Source organism: Nicotiana sylvestris, chromosome 9 (assembly GCF_000393655.2).
Source record: "Nicotiana sylvestris chromosome 9, ASM39365v2, whole genome shotgun sequence".
NCBI lineage: Eukaryota > Viridiplantae > Streptophyta > Magnoliopsida > Solanales > Solanaceae > Nicotiana > Nicotiana sylvestris.
Genome location: NC_091065.1, coordinates 156,927,454 through 156,941,058, shown reverse-complemented (window position 1 = coordinate 156,941,058; position 13,605 = coordinate 156,927,454).

The following is a 13,605-nucleotide window of genomic DNA, read 5'->3' as shown; positions in this document are numbered from 1 at the left end:
GTGTTCCAAAGGTTCGACTAAAACCGTATGTTGATACATGACTTGATTGGTTGAGGTCCCGAGGGCCTCGGGTGTGTTTCGGGTTGTTAACAGATCAATTATTGGTGTTGGGAGATAGCTGGTTTTGCCGGTTTCTGAATATGCTGGTGTTTTCTGCACATGCGGAAGGGGAGCCACAGGTGCAGGGTCGTAGGCACACATGGGGAGTTCGCAGGTGCAGACGGAGTTGAGATAGGCTGGGTTTATAGGTGCGTAGGAGACGTCGCATTTGCGAGACCACAGATGCGGATAGGTGCCCGCAGAAGCGGAAGTGAGGAGGTCAGGCAGTGACCGCAGGTGCGAGGTCTTTTCCGCACCTGCATAGTCGCAGATGTGGATATTGAGTGCAGGTGCGAAGTTTGGGGGATTTAGTGATTTTCCATAGGTGCGGAGGTTATTGCGCAGATGCGGCACTGTATATGCGCATATTTAGCCGCAGGTGCGAAGGCCAAGGCAGAAAGTATAAATAGAACACTTCACGAATTTTGGTTCATTTCCACCGTTTTCAAGTCGATATTTAGAGCTTTTGGAGTGATTTTGAAGGGAGATTCAAGGCTTTTCGGTGAGGCAAGTTGCTTGAGCTCTAATACTCCTATCTATGGTGTTTTTTCGTTGTTTTATCAATTAATTAGTGGAAAATAGGGGTGAAAATGAGGGGTTATGGCTTGGGATTTTGGAGAGTTTCATTTGAGGATTTGAGGGACCAAATGGAGTCGAATTTTGATAAATTTTGAATGTATGCAGTCGTGAGTGAATGGGCTTTCTAGTTTTATGACTTTTGTAGGATTTCGAGACGTGGGCCTGGGGCCCGGGTTTGAACCAATTTTCGATTCTTGGTCTAATTTAGTAGTTTTTCTTGTGGAATTTATTCCTTTAGCATATATTGATAGTATTGTACTAGTTGTGAATAGATTCAGAGCATTTGGAGGCTGATTCAAAAGGCAAAGGCATCACAGAGTAGGATTATGATCGGTTTGAGGCAAGTAACGATTGTAAATCTGGTCCTAAGGGTATGAAACCCCAGATTTTTGTATCATTTCACTATTTTGAGGTGGCGCACATGCTAGGTGATGGGCGTATGGGCGTGCAACAATGGGGATTGTGACTTGGTCCATTCCGTATCAATTGTAAAGTTGAATATTTTCTTGAAACTACATACTTCTTACGTGTTTTAGAACTAATTTATGTAAATCAGGCAGGATGCCATGTTTAGGCTTTATGCCAGTGTTGTTTGGACTCTTAGAGGTCTTTTCTTTCTATCCTCTCATTGTTTTTGATTGGAAATCTATACTCAGTCATGTTTATACTTATTTACTACATAACTCAATCTCTATTACTCTGTTTTGACGCATCATATAAATGTTGTTTGGGCTGAATACTTTGTTTTTTCTGAGAGCCCGAGAGGTTGAAAAGGTTTATGACTGAGTGAGGCGAGGGCCTATTTTGTTAGGATATTTATGGGATCGGGATGCATGTCGCAGCATGTTTGATATAGGCTGAAGGCCTCATTGAATTATGCCATAATTGTCTTGATATAGCGCTTGGGCTGAAGGAGCCCCTCCGAAGTCTGTACACACCCCCAGTGAGCACAGGTACCTACTGAGTGCGAGTGCCAAGTCACTGGGAGGCATTAGTGTTAGTGAGGTTTGCCTGAGGGGCTGTATATGAGGTATAGTGAAGTTTTCCCGAGGGGTTGAGTGATGTTTGCCCGAGGGGCTATTTATGATTTCATCATTTTTGCTCACCCTTGCATTGAGCCATCGTTTGAAAACTTTTGGAAGACGGTTTTAAATGATTTTACTGGAAATGGATTTTTAACAAGCTACTTTTTTTCAAACTATGGTTTTAAAAACGTGTCATATTTTACTGAGTTTCTGTGATATTAACTTTACTTGCATTATTGCTCGTCACTACTTCTCAGTCTTTATTTAGTGTTGTTACTTACTGAGTTGACGTACTCAAGTTACTCCATGCACCTTGTGTGCAGATCCAGGCATTTCTGGACACGGTAGCGGGTGTTGATTATTCAGCTGTAGATCCATCAGAGTTAGCAAGGTAGTTGCCCGACGATTGCAGCCTTACTTTCCTCCCTCTTTATCTTTCCTTAGTTGTATTTAGTTATTTCCAGACTATGTTAGTCTTGATACTGTCAGATGGTTGTAGTAGATTCTCATGACTATTGACAACCCAATACCGGGCTTTCTTTTCTGCACTTTTGTTTTGATTTGAACTCCTCTATGAAGATTTTATATTAAATAGCTTTGGAATTATCTTCAAATAAGAATATCGATTTGTTTTGGTAATATGTCGACTTGCCTAGTACCACGTTAGGCGCCATCACGACAGAGTAGTTTTTGGGTCGTGACAAGTTGGTATCAAAGCCTAGGTTACATATGTCTCACGAGTTATGAGCGGGTTTCATAAAGTCTTGCGAATTGGTACGGAGACATATGTACTTATTTTTGAGTGGCTTCAGAACACCTAGGAAACTTAACTTTCTTGAATTCTTATTGTGCGACATTGATTCAGCCTGAAGCGTAACTCTTTGAATTCCTTTCATGCATTTGTATGCGCATGTGAGCGCTTGATATCAGTGGTGCATCAGTGTCTTGAGGTCGAATTTTGACTGTATCTTGAGCACTGAGGTGTTTATTGTGTGAGCACGTGCTTTTGGATTTATATGTCCGTTCTTTGGAAACCTGAGTACCATGAGTGACCTCTACCCGTTCAGTTGAGTTTTCCTTTCTAGTGTTGTTCAAATCTTCCATCTTTCCTTTGTTCCTGTTTCTGATGGGGCTAGGAAGAAGAGTGGGTGGAGGGCCCTCAGATCTTTTGGAATATGATAATGATGCCAGAGTGCACGAACTAACCTTTGGGAAGGGAAAAAAATAAAAGTAAACAAAAAAGGTAACAAGTCAGTGAGGATTATAAGAAAAAATGTTGTGATATTTAAACACATAGTGCAAGAATGTAAATCGTGTCCTAATTTGGGGAACCTCTTGTGCCCGAGGTAGGCCTAGCGACAAGTTGATTTGGAGAACTTAGAATGCTAAATGCCTCATTTTATTGATAAAAAGTAGACGAATTACAAAACGACGCTAAATAACAGAAAATAAAATGTCACTAGTGGCCATGGGCCTTATTACATTTCTTAAAGCAAAAGAACAAGCTCCTATCTACTTGGTCCCAGAAGGACCTTCCCCAGACTCGGCATTTTTGGCTCCATTGAACAGTTTCACCAACTCGCGAAGTCCCAGCAACAGGTAGGCTCTGGCTAGGTGTCCGCCCTAGTTTCCTTCAGCATTTTGGCAATCCTCGATTCTTTTGAGAAATTTCCTTTCCAGCTCTACTAAACCCCGCTCCAAGTATCCCAGTCGCTTGTTGGCACTGACAACCATGTCTTTCCATTCTTCAATCAGCTTTTGGTGGGCTTCTTGTATCTCACGGTGCTCGTTTTCACATTCCCAAATCCTCTTGCGTAGTTGATTGTATTTGACCTATGCCTCAGCCTTTTCATCTATGATTCTGTGACCTCGAACAAACCGGGGTTGACCTAGACCATTATGATTATCCTCCAGCCAGCCTGAATAGTATGGAGTACAACCAGCATGGTATCTGTCCTGCTTGATGGTATCCCTTCCCATGACGATTTTGCAATGCCACATATGCTGAGCCTGGCACTTGTAAGGGCTATCCTGAAATTCAGCCCGAAAGTGACTCATCTTGTCGACCCTTGGTATAACCTACTTCCTACCAGCCTGTCTCATAACTCGGAGAGGGACGTAAGGGTAGGTTCCTCTCAAACCTATCAGTATCAGAAACGGTGCATCCCTGGATCGGGCGATTAATTCCTTAGTAGGGAACCACTCGAACATCCATTGTACTTGATCCTTAGTTAGATTTTCAAACAGCTCTAACCACCCCTCGGCATCTTCTAGTTGAGCGAACATGTTAGGCATGTAGTTTATTCATCTTGGATGATGGAAGGCTATGTGATCATCCCAACCCCTTCGCTGAATCTCTTGTCGGTATTCACCTCTTTGGAGGTGCTCCATGAGCCAGATATAGAGTAGCAAATTGCAACCCTCGAAATGTTGGGCTCCTTGTTGACACTTCTCCAAGGCTCGGTATATCTTTGGGAGGATCATGGGCATTATGCTGAATGGTTGCCCACCAATTCCCTCCATTAGAGTTTTGGTTACCATATCTAGCCTGGTGTGGAACCTTGCTTTCTTCATTGGAAACACTATCATCCCCAGTAGGCAAAACATGAAGACAAAGACCCTTCGGTAAAGATGCACCAATGATGTGAGGGCAAACTCGTCAGGTTAAGTACGGTAAGATTTGCTATGACTGTATCTCTCGTACAAATAATCAAAGGGAATATACGACTCTTTCAAGCATATCAAGTATGGATTCTTCTTTAGACCTATCACTTTGAGGAAACCTCTACCCTTAGGGTTTTCCGGCATTAACAAACACGGAGTTTCCCATGGTATACCAGCTAATCCTCATATTTCATCCAGCAGGGGTGTCATCTCAATGTCCCCAAAGCGGAACACAAACCTATCACAATTCCAAAATAGAGTAGTAACTTCTATGATCTTGTTGTTAGGTTGGATTTCCAGGAGAGAAGGTAGATTTCCTAGGTATATCCGGACAAGAGTCTGATCGCTGGAATGAAGATCCTCCCACCAGCTTAGCAATTTTGGGTGGATGTTGGTGTCCATGCTGAATTTAGGGACTTCGTGACTCATATTTCTGCAAGACAAAAGGGTTAGGCCCTTACCCCCACCAGACTCGACTATTAAATATCAGTAATTGGCATAAAACATTTAGCTCTCCAAATAAATGCACAGAACGTGGTAGTGTCCCTTTGGGTTTTAGAGAAACCCAGTGGACTTTGGACAAGGCTATCTTAAAGAGTCATTATGCGGACAACATAACTGACTCGGCTAGGTTTGACCATGATCCATGCACAATTTAAATAGGGTAAGGTTTCTATGGGGTTTTAGACTGGTACCCTTGAGCGGACAACTCAAGGGGGAAAGGCACGGAACCGTCGACTACACCGTTGATTGACTGGTTTCACCGCAAATACGCCTTTTCTGGATTTAGGGGTGATAATATCGGAAGAGCGCAACCACTCATTATAAGCATTGCTATGGTATTTTGTTTGGCACGAGTAGAATATGATGTTGCACATGATTATGCAACAATTAAAGCAGGTTGTCACATATTTGCACGTTAAGAAAGCAATAAATACAACAGTTCCATAATTTAAAGCGGTAATTAAGGAAAGAAGTAAAGGAAAAGAAACAAAAAGACAAGTCAGTTTTGCAATCGAAAAGAAAATTGAATGCTTAAAAGAAATAAACAAATAATTGCGCATAAAGAAGCATAAATCACAATAATAGTCTGAAATGGTAAAAGCCTAAAAGTATCCCTAGCAGAGTCGACATACTGTCGTGCCCCCTTTTTCTCGTGAAATGGGGTTTATGACATTTGGGAGGACAACTCGTTCCCTTTTGGGAATTGGATTTGAATAGAAGAGTCGCCACCTAATGATTAAAGTGCATTAGGACACTAGGAGAGGTTTGTTTTGAGAAACCAGAGATTGGGTAAGGGATTGAAATTATCCCAAGGGGATGGTGTTAGGCACCCCTTAGGATCCACTAGTGTGATTCCCGGCCAGACAATTATTGTGACTTTAAGCGCAAACAACACGTAGGCAAATAAAACTTCAAGTAAGAGGGGGTTTTCACATAATGGTTACTAATAAATAAAGTTGGAAAGAATTAAAAGAAAGCTGAGAGAAACAATTTGAAATTTCAAAGAAACAAAGAAACGAATAAAAAAACAAAGGAAAAGGGGTCCTATGTTTATAAATAATATGGATCACCCCATGCAATGTCCGGTAATCAGTCCTCCATGAGGGGCTACACGTGACATTATCGCATGGTCATCATATCCATATCTACCCTTCCCGCCCCGTTAAGGTAAAAGCACAGATTGGTCTCGATTACTTATTGCATGCTATTAGTCGTCCTGATCCTATCAATCCCAGAGGCATTTAGGACTACTAATCCTAAAGGGAAGGAATGTCGGCTTATTTGTAGTTTCAAAGGAAAAATTCTAAGACGACATGCAAGAACATGTATAACAAATTGGGGGAAAGCACGTAACAGGCAAAAGGCTCAGATATACCTCCTTAGACAAAGAAGCACGTAATTTAGCATGACTTACACATACTGCTTAGGGTCTGATTAAATACTCAACACGGAAGAACTTAAAGGTTGAGACAGACTGATTTATTACATAATTCAGATAAGAAGCCTGAGTCAGTCTTGCCCGCTGGTTGTAGCTAATAAAAAACAGATTCAGTTTAATTTTTACCCTAAGGCTTGCCTAAGTGTTGGATGAGGATCCTATAGGCATGATATCTACTGATTTCAGAAACCAATGAAGTAAACTGAATACATACTGATTAAGAAAATTTGTCAGTTTATTAAAGAAAAGCAAGTTTTAGCAAATGGTTATAAATTCTGCAACTAATGGTACGTCGTTATCACTAGTTTAGACTTATAAGCGAGTGAAATGGTTCAGACTTGATTAATAGCTCTTATGGGCATGCTTTCTATGCGTTGTTGATTTCAAAACCTTTATAGACATAGTAAAATGCAGAACCCCTATAAACATGATATCTAGGTGCTGAAATTTTGTTTAAAGCCTATGAGCATGATTGCTAGATGAAAATGGTCATACAAAATTCAGAGGGACCTATAGGCATTTTTTCTATATGCATATGCAGAGTTATGCTTTCCAAATACTCATGGACATGATTTCTATATGAGAGAATTCAGAATATCTATAGGCATAGTATCTACATGAGAAATGCATAAGCACCTATAGGCAGGATATCTTTATGAGAATGCAGGATTTCAGAAGCACCTATAGGCAGGATATCTATGTGAGAATGTAGAATTTCAGAAATACCTATAGGCAGGATATCTATGTGAGAATGCAGAAATTCAAAATTACTTATAGGCAGGATATCTACCCTTTGCATACATAGTTACCTGCCCCTTTTCACTAGCCATCCCCAAGAGGTTATTACAAATTATTACAGCCCAGAATGGAGTAAAAGAACACATCAGAAATTAAAAGGTACAACCAAGGAGAGCCTGATTCAGACTTCATGTCTGAAATATGAGGTAAACCAACTCCATGAGATCATGATCCAAAGCCTTTTGAGTATGTCAAAGTTCCCTAAGAGTCTCAAATGAACTCCGGGCAGTGCTTGCACCCAAATGTATTACCAGATTTGGACAGGTGCAGTGTGGAAGGGCCAGCCCTCAAGTGTCCAAGTTCAGAGGGAACTCAAGGTCCCAAGTAAAGGCTCACAAGAGGGGGCGGAACTTAAAGACTAAGAGAGGTGCAAGTGCAGAAACAGAATTCTGAGAGAGGGAAATGGGAAGGGAACAACTACAAATAAATACACATAGGGGTATAGGGGAATAGGGAGGTTGTAAAGAGCCTATTGCTTAAGCAAGGGCAGGCTTTAGGCATGCTCAACAATGAAGGATGCCAGCATTCCATAAGCTTGTCAAAACACACATTAATAAAGGCTAGGATCCTAAGGGATCAAGTTTAATTCATGGACAATAACTTACATATTGCCATATCTTAAACTACAGCTCAAACACATAAGGGGGCAAGGGTTTAGGATTCATGATAGAAACATGCAGAAAGAAATCAACATGCTTATTTAAGTGTTGAACTATACAGAAATAGTAAGTACACATAAATACAAAAGCAGTAAATAAACATAATGTTGTTGTGTTAAAGCTTAAATCAGGACATACCAGTTTCAAAGAAACAAAGTAGAGAAAAGCAGTAGGTCTTGTAAATAGGCCACAGTGCAGACAATAAGAGAGAATACTATTATGTGTAAATGTGAGTTCAAAAAGACTATGAATGAGTTCATTGAGTTTGTGAAAGGTTCGTGCCTTTATAGTGTGAAAATCAGACAGAAATAAGGCAAGAAAATAGTTAAGGAACTGAATATCAATTAAGAATCAATCACATAAAACTCCCTTTAATTAAGGAATTCAGATTCAAACAGTTAAAAACTATTTGAGGAAAGAAATTAAATAAGCACTTTGTACAAAGTAGGCAATTAGGGGTAAACACATAGAAGTTTACTTAAGGACAGAATTTTTAAAATACGCGGTTGTACAAATAAGGTAAGAAAAATCAATTAGTAACCAGTAAATCATAGGTCAGAGATCTTGTAATTATTGATTCATGAATGAACCAAGTCAGAAAAGCTGAGAAAGGTTTTTAGCTTAAGTCGAATCACAGGGAAATCAGCAAATAATGGAAAGAAATCAATCAGCCCTATTCAGAAGGAAGTCTGAGATAATCACAAATTTGAAAGTCACTTTAGAGGGAAGTTCATCACATATAAAGAGCATATAAACATGTTAAGCTGAAAGAGGATGTCGTGTCATTGCAAAATCGGTAGTTAATAGACTACAGGAGCATGGTTGTCACATAGGTTAGCAATGTAGAAGAGAAGTAGCATCTAGTAACATACAAAAGATCCAGTGTAAAAGACCTTAGAAGAGTTTAGCAAAGGTCAGAATCATATGAAAAACAAGGATTTCAAAACTCAGTTTAGAGACTCGAAATAGGTGTGAAAGAGTTAGGTTTTTTGAAACAAAACCAGTTCAGGCAAATCACATAGCCTATGGTTTCCAAACTTGGAAACCCCCCCAAATTCTAAGGTTCTACCATCAATCGAATGTAGAGATGATAGGGCAAGTAGTTAAGTCGAAGCAGGTTCAGAGGTCTCAGAAAATAACTGAAACCTCTAATATGTTCCTCTCAGCAACAGAAACTCATGAAAAACATGCTAGCAGAGTAACATGCAAAACACGGTTGAAGAGCTCAAAGAAAATAGAGTAGAAGAAACTAATACGAAACATAATGGAAAAAATTGATAAGAACAGTAAGGAAAGCATATTAAGAGGTTTAAGAAGAAACTTAACCGGAACTCAGTAGATGGAACTTAATAAAAAAACATTCAAGAACGCAGTAAGGGAAAATACAGTAGAAGAAACACACAAGAATACAATAGAAAAAGCATACAAGAATACAGTATAAAAAGCATACAAGAACATAGTAGAAGAAAATACAAGAACACAGTAGAAGAAAATACAATAGAAGAAACACACAAGAATACAGTAGAAGCAAATACGCACAAAAGAAAAAGAAAGTCGGAGAAATATTTCAGAACAACCCTAGGCTGGAAAAAAATGATTTTGAAAGTAATTTTTGAAAGAAAAGTTAGGAAAATCGTTTAAAAGCTTAAGGAAAGCATGGATCTGGAACAGATCTAAGGAGATCAGAAAAACCTAAAAACTAGGGTTTTCAGAGGAACTCAAACGATGAGAAAGGCTTGGATCTAAGCAAGAGGAGTAGAGACAAGGCTTTGAAATAGACATAGCTTGCCGGAACGGGGCTGGAGATGGCCGTGGAACTCGAATCAATAGAGTTCTGGACCCAACTCTTCATGGTTGAGTCATGCCGCTTCAGTTAACCAACGTGGGGAGCCGTAGGTGGCTTGGTGGGTGGTGAAACCACTATGGGTTTAAGTTAGAAGGTGACCGGAGAAGATGAACAAAACCCATCGGAGAGGAGGGGAAGGGAAGGTTCTAGAGAGAACCACATGTAGAGAGATAGAGACGAGTGAGGGAAAATGAGGGGTATTGGGGGGGTCGTTTGATTAAAAAAGGTAAGGGCGGATCTAGACCGCTGATTAAAATTGATCAACGGCCAAGATTTGATCTGGGTTGGGTCGGGTAGTTTTAGGATTGGGCTTGGAGTCTTGGGTCGGTTTAATTTGGATTGGGGATTGGGTTTAATTAGGCCAGATTTTAGGCTAAAATTGAAATGAATTGGGCTATTATTTAAATAGCCAGTTTTTCACTTTTAAAATTAAAGAAAATAGTAAATTAATTTTTGGAAATAAATTAAAATCATGAAAATGATTTATAATGCATAATTATCAATTTAAAAATATAAAATCTCATTTTATGAATATGAAACGAATTTAAACCTAAAAATGACTAATATTGCAATTATGCAATTCTATCCTTTAAAATACCAAATAAATTTGTAAAAAATTTGTAAAATATACCTTAACTATATATTAATATAAACATGAGACTCTAATAAATTAATTACCAAAAATAATAATTTTGGGATAATTATTGGGTTTTCTTGATAAAATAGGGCAGTAAATTGATTTAAAAATCTTTGAAAAATTAAGAAAAAATAGTAGCCTTGGGGTATACATATATATGCATATACATGCTATTTGAAAGGTATTTTAAATATAAAAAATACATGGGGAAAATTGGGTATCAACAAGCGGTGGTTAGACCGGCCATGATGTATGGGGCTGAGTGTTGACTGGTTAAAAAATCACATATCCAGAAGATGAAGGTAGCAGAAATGAGGATGTTGAGGTGGATGTGCGGGCATAATATGATGGATAATATTAGTAATGATGATATTCGGGAGAAGGTGTGCGTGGCTCCCATTGATGACAAAATGCGGGAAGTGAGGCTTAAATGGTTTGGGCATGTTCAGAGGAGAAGCCCAGATGATTCGGTAAGGAGGTGCGAATGGCTGGTTGTAGAGGGCGTGAGAAGAGATAGAGGGCAGCCTAAGAAGTATTGGGGGAGGTGATTAGGCAGGATATGGCGAGGCTTCAGATTTTTGAGGACATGGCACTTGATAGGAACACGTGGAAGTCGAGTATTAGGGTTATAGGGTAGGAGGTAGTTGAGTCTTGGCTTATGTCATGAGTTTGTGAGTCTGTTCTGGTAGGTATACTATTTTTCTTTTGCTTTGTATCTTTCTTCTTGACTGCATGTTGTTCCTATTTTTCATATTATTTCTGTGTTGTTACTGATATTGTCCCTTTTTGTCTTTTTGTCTTCTTGAGCCGAGGGTTTTTCGAAAATAGTCTCTCTACTCCTTCGGGGTAGGGGTAAGGTCTGTGGACACACTACCCTCCCCAGACCCCACTAGTGGTAAGGTCTCTCTACTCCTTTTGATTCTTGTTAATAACCGCGCGAAGCGCGGACCATTACACTAGCTAATTATAAAATGGTAAAAATACATGGAACAACATGCCATATTTTTTTATTTTATGTAAACATCAGTAAATTGTAATGTAATGAATGGGATAACATGGGGTGATATTTATTTTTCTTCAGATGGAATTTTTCCATTTTTGAGTTAAAAGTTAGTAACTTAACATAAATGAAGCCATCCACTGACCAAGTGTAACAATCCAATGGTTATTTTGTGTATGTGCGTTCTGCCTTTTTGATACTTTACACATGTGTAAGTTAGGTTTTTTGACTTGTGGGGTTGATTGATTTCATTCCATGAAGGTTTTTGGTTGATTTAGACTCTTTGATTCTTGGCTCAGAAGCCTAAGTTATTTATGTTGACCAATGGTTGATTTTATTGAAAACGACCCAGAATGGTATTCCTGATTTATGACTTGGGCATATTCCTGAAATTGAATTCTGAGGTCCGTAGGTTGATTTGTGTTGTTTTGCCGAAAATTGGCAATTTGAGATTTAGAAGTTTGACCGTAGGTTGACTTTTGGCTATTGGGTTCAGAATTTGGTTTGGGGACGTGATACATGTCTGTTATGCTAATTAGAACTTTTCTACAAAGTTTGGTGTCATTTGGAGTTGATTTGATAGGATTCGCGCGCTTGGTTGTAATTCTAGATGTTCTTGAACTTTACTTTGAAATTCATGCCTTTTGGTTTTCAATTCATAGTTTTAGATGTTATTTTTGAGTTATAATTATGCGAGCAAGTTTGTATGATATTTTTAAACTTGTGTTGATATTTGGTTTGGATCCCTAAAGTGTCGGATGATTTTTAGACGCGTCACAGAATGATTTCACCTGAAAAGGGAATTGCTGGTGTGCTGTTGTTCTGTTGTCGCAATTGTGAGCACCAGCTCGCAATTGCGAGAGTGACATGAGGTGGTATGATGTTGCAATAGCGACTTACCCCTTCGCATTTGCGAAGTCAACAGGCTTTGGTTGCATTTGCGACCATTTGGTTGATTTTGTGATGGTAGCCAGCTTCGCAATTGCGAAGCCTTTGTCACAAATGCGACTTCTATTGAGGCTTTCAGGGTTCACAAATGCAATCCCAATACGGACCCTATGTCAATATGTGACATCTGCAGCTGGACTTAAGGGTTGAAAAGTCGGGATTTAGTCTCATTTCTCACATTTTAGAACCTTAGACTCGGTAGGAGGTGATTTGGAGAAGGGATTTTCATCTACAAACATTGGGTAAGTGATTCTAATCAATTTTCAACTATATTCTAGCATTATATAACATCAAATTTATGTGAAACAAAGTGAAAATTTGAGAAATTTTGCCTAAGTTATAAAATATGAGAATTTGAGTTCTGAGAGTCGATTTTGATCTGGATTTGAAAACTAATCAAAATATGGACTCATGAGATTATGGGTAGTCGGAATCTATCCTTGGATCCAAGTTTTGACCGGGCGGGCCAGGATTGACTTTTGTTGACTTTTTGAGAATTTTGTAAAGATCAAAGCTTTATTTATTATAATTGTTTCCTTTGTATTGGTTGATGATATTAAGTTACTTTTGGTAACCGTGTGGAGGCGAATTTTAGGGGAAAAGATATTTCTGTGGGTGGAGTTGGTCTAGTTGAGGTAAGTGCTTGGGGTAACTTTATGTGGGGAACTACCACTTAGAAATTTGGTTGTTCGTAGTAATTATGTTTTTTGAATACCGTGTACACAAGATGACGAGTGGGTACACGGGCTATATGTGGTAATTTATCGGCTTAGGTTATTTAGACTCTTTCCATGCTTTTAATTGGATTGTCATAACATGTTATATCTCTCATTGTTAATATACTCTTACATGTGTTAAAATACACTTACATCTTTTATTTGACATTGTTAACACTTGTTTTATCTCTTACTTGTTATTCTGCTCTTATATTCTTTAGTTGAAGTTATTGCCTTCATTATTGCTTGTTACCTCTTAAGTTGTGGAATTACTTTTACTTGAATTTGTTATTTCGTAGAATATTTTATGGTTGGGTTATTGGTTTTGAAGTTGTAAAAGTCATTATCATATTGAGGTGAAATTCTTAATTGTTAAGATATCCGTCTTGTTGAGCAATTCACATTTATTTTGCTATTGTTGAGATTCTTGTACACAGTGTGGTTGAGTCAAAGGCTATTTATCGTAGAAACATTGGTCATGTTGATTCATTTTGCAAGTTGTGGTAAATGGGCACTTGTGGTGCGGGTTTGTGATTGTGTTACGAGATTGATACGTATGCACTGGTATAAGACAAGGGGTTGATACTCATGTAGTGAGATAAGGTGGGCTTGATACGCGTGTTGCTAGTAGGAGAACTACATGAAGCCACGCGATGTGATAAGATGGTCTAAAACGCGTGTAGCTATTTCGG